At 39.8% G+C, this 4,196-nt stretch overlaps 1 pseudogene; it reads right to left on the reverse strand.

The window, feature by feature from the left end:
• The window catches only part of LOC120440454, a 6,093-nt pseudogene extending 2,413 nt beyond the window's left edge, over nucleotides 1-3,680 (reverse strand).
• Nucleotides 3,681-4,196: the final 516 nt, after the last annotated feature.

Here is a 4,196-nt window from a genome sequence, read left to right on the forward strand (position 1 = left end):
CAAAGTACTAGAAAAAACTTCAGGAGTAGGCAAATCAAAAATCTGGTACTTTCACTGAGCAGCTCAGCAACACCAAAAGGCCCGAAAGACTTGAGGATAACTACAGTGCACGATGATGGAATGATTTCTTTTGTTTAAAAGAAAAAACAAACTTCACATCTAACCAAATCAAAAATATCATAGATGAGATATCACTGTCAAAATCTGCAATCAAGAGATGCTTTCATGAATTTAAACACAGAGGATTTACAAAATTGCACAAATTGCACACACATAATTATGCAAAAAACATTAAAAAGTAAGTTTTAATGTCTAGACCTAGACCAAATCTAGACCAAAACACTAAATTTTGCTCTACAAGGGCCTGATATCCACTTTAAATGACATTATACTGCCTCTGTTTTATCAAAATTTAAAACGAATATCCTCATATGTGGCTCTCATTTTTCTTAGAAACAAAAATCAGTTAAAAAAACCCCAAAAAAACCCCCACAAATCTGGTGATTTTTTGTTTTTACATTCATCGGGTCCCAATATGCCCAAATATCAAAGAGAAATTAAAAATGCATGCCATGGAAGAGTTCGGGTCGTAGGAGGTTAAGCTTGAAACCACTGATCACACAAAAGAAAGAACAAGCCAGAGCAGACCAAACCACACCTCCTTTGGTGGAGGCAGTGTAATGGCAAGGGCATGTAAGGCTACCAGTGCAACTGGGTCACTTGTCTTAATTTATGATTTGACTGCTGTTAGCAAAATGCTGCAAAATGGACGGGATAAATTCATCATCATTATAATTGGTGTTAATAATAATAATAATAATACTAATACATTTTATTTGAAAGCGCCTTTCAAAACACTCAAGGTCGCTGTACACAGTAGAGTAAAAAGCAACATAAAAGCAAAGAGCAACATAAAAGCAAAGAGTTTACACAATCATAAAACATAAACAAATTTAAAATAGCCGAATGGAGAGGTTATGTGGGATAAGCTATTTTGAACAAGTGGGTTTTGAGTTGGGACTTAAAGAGAGAGAAGGTAGAGATATTTCTTAAATCAGGAGGTAGGAAATTCCAGAGTCGAGGAGCAGAGCAGCTGAAAGCCCTGCTTCCCATGGTGACAAGACGGGGGGAGGGGACGGAGAGTGAAAGGGAAGAAGAAGATCTGAGACAACGAGATGGGGCGGTGATGTTAACCAGATCAGAGAGATATGAAGGAGAGAGATGATGAATAGCTTTAAATGCGTACAAAAGTATTTTGAAATTGATACGATACTTGACCGGGAGCCAGTGAAGCTGCTGCAGAACAGGAGTGATGTGGTGGATAGAAGGGGTCCTGGTGATGATACGGGCAGCAGAATTCTGGATGCGTTGAAGCTTATGGATGGATTTTTGAGTAAGACCAAAAAGAAGTGAATTACAATAATCAATCCGGGAAGTAACAAGCCAATGACAAGAATGGCAGTGGCATGTGAGGTGAGAAAAGGACGGAGACGATTAATGTCGCGCAATTGAAAATATGCAGACCGAGTGACATTATTAATGTGTGAATTGAAAGATAGAGTACTGTCAAGGATGACACCCAAACTTTTCACAGAGGAAGAAATGGAGACCGGCGAGTTATTGATAGTAATAGAGAAACTGTTGGTTCTGGATAATGTTGATTTAGTGCCTACTAAGAGGAGCTCGGATTTATTACTATTGAGTTTAAGAAAATTAGAAGAGAACCATGAATTTAGTTCAGCTAAGCAGAGGGTGAGGGAGGATGGGGGAAGAGCAGAATCAGGTTTAGTGGACAGATAAAGCTGGGTGTCATCGGCATAACAGTGGAAATGGATATTGTATTTATGGAAAATATGTCCAAGCAGTAGAAGGTAGATAATGAAAAGAAGGGGCCCCAGGACAGATCCCTGGGGCTGTTGTTGTTGTTATATAAAGTTTAATGCAGGGATCTTAAACTTACGGCCCACGTTACTCCTACCACGTATATTGACATGAAGAAATATAATGTAATTTGGCCCTTGAAGTTACTTTTTTTGTTTGTTGTTGAGTGCAATGTTAAAATAAGTTCTTTAAAAAGGAACAAATATTTTTGCATTAACTGTTAAAAACCTGTATACAAATGTATACTTCTATTTAAGTTTTATTTATTTTTATTTAATATGAAGGCAATATGTTAGTTTAGTCAGAGAGTTATTTGTATTGAAAATTGTAAAAGAAAATGTTTTCACTAGCAGTCAAAAGCTAATATGTACACTTATGTCTGCATTTTTATTTCATGCACAAACAAAATTATAGCAGAAGTGCTCCCACGTGTCTGGCCAGAAAGAGAGTAACAATTTGTTTATTTGGTAGTTCAATGAAAAGTTTCAGTTAGTTAAGAGTGAGAAAGAAAAAAAAAGATTTGCACGTTTAAAGTTTTGTCTCGTTATACAATATTTGAAAGATATATATATATATATTTGTGGGTATTTGATCATTAAAGTGGCCCTCCAATGAGATGACAGTGCAGGCAGTGGCCCACAGAGGTGTTAAGTTTAACACCTCTGGTTTTAAGAAAGCACAAGTCAAAAGAAACTGTGCAGACTTTTGTGTGGTAATCATTCCACGTCAGAGCAGCGCTCCGTTTTTACAACGAATCGAAACGAATTCGAAACGACGTTTAGTTTTGCTTTTGTTTTGTTTGTTTGTTTTTCGGGAATATTCCACATTTAACTTTGGTGATTTTCAGTCTTATTTTGCTCAACATAGCCTGCGACAGACTGGTGACCAGTCCAGGGTGTACTCTATGATAGCTCGGATAGGCTGCAGCCCCCCGGGGACCCTGACAAGCATAAGCAGAAGAGAATGGACGGACCTTTCTTAACATCAGTCTCCAGTTGAACTAATCTGACATTTCACGTGAAGTATAACATTAAGAGAGAAACAGTTGCCTGTTAAACACAGCAAATCTGATCAGCTGCACTCACCTGCATTCCAGTTTGTTGTTGAGAAAAAAAAAACAATTCTCCTCTTGATCTTCTTTAGATACGAAGATTTGCGTGACTGCAGCTCTGATTTTACTTTCACTAACTTCCACTTTCATTTCTTCTTCTTCTTCTGTATAGGGTTTATTGGCGGTTGGCAAACAGCAAAATGGTGCATTACCTTTCCTCTCTTCCTCCCATTGCTTTTGCCACCTTTCCTTCATTTTGTATCGTATTCTACTCTTGAGCTCCGTCCTACTCACACTAATAACCATATCTACCATCGGTCTCCTTGTTGCGACTTTTGCTGTCCTATCTGCCATTTCATTTCCTTTAACTCCATGATGCGCTGGTACCCACAAGAATGTGACCATAAGCCCCATCATAATAATTCTGAATAGTGTTTGCTGGATCTCTATCAGAATGTCAGGTCTGCAGTCTGAGTGACTGTCTTGCAGACTGGCCAGTGATGAGCTCGAGTCTGAACATATCACAGATCTTAGTGGTTTTGTTTCTTCAATCCACTGGACAGCTAACAATATTGAAACCATTTCACCTGTGTACACTGATAAATCGTCACTGATCCTTTTCCCTACCTTGATATTAAATTCAGGAACTATAAATGCTATCCCACTTTGGTTGGCTGTATTCTTTGATGCATCTGTGTAGATTTTGACATAACTATAATACCACTTTCATTTCAGCCATTTGACGTTGAATCCTCCGCCGCTTCGGGTTTGTCAGCGGGTGTAGAATTTCTTCTTCCTGCTTCAGGCGGGTTTGACACGTGGAAGGCGTTTTGCTGCCCTCCTCAGGTGCTTCGAAGAATTTCAAAAAACGTGAGGAGAAATCCTATAGTCTATAGTACGTCGCAAAAAGTTGAATAAAGAAGTTCCATCCATCCATTCGCTTCTCCTTTCCAGGGTCGCGGGGGGTGCTGGAGCCTATCCCAGCTGTCATAGGGCGAGAGGCGGGGTACACCCTGGACAGGTCGCCAGTCTGTTGCAGGGCCAACACACAGGGACAGACAACCATTCACACTCACACCTAGTGACAATTTCAATTATCCAATTAACCTATCCCCACAAGCTGCATGTCTTTGGACGGTGGGAGGAAGCCAGAGTACCCGGAGGGAACCCACGCAAACACGGGGAGAACATGCAAACTCCATACAGAAAGACCCTGGCCTGATGGTGGAATTGAACTCAGGACCTTCTTGCTGTGCGGCAACAG

This window comes from Oreochromis aureus, linkage group 6, assembly GCF_013358895.1.
Source record: "Oreochromis aureus strain Israel breed Guangdong linkage group 6, ZZ_aureus, whole genome shotgun sequence".
In the NCBI taxonomy this organism is placed as follows: Eukaryota; Metazoa; Chordata; class Actinopteri; order Cichliformes; family Cichlidae; genus Oreochromis; species Oreochromis aureus.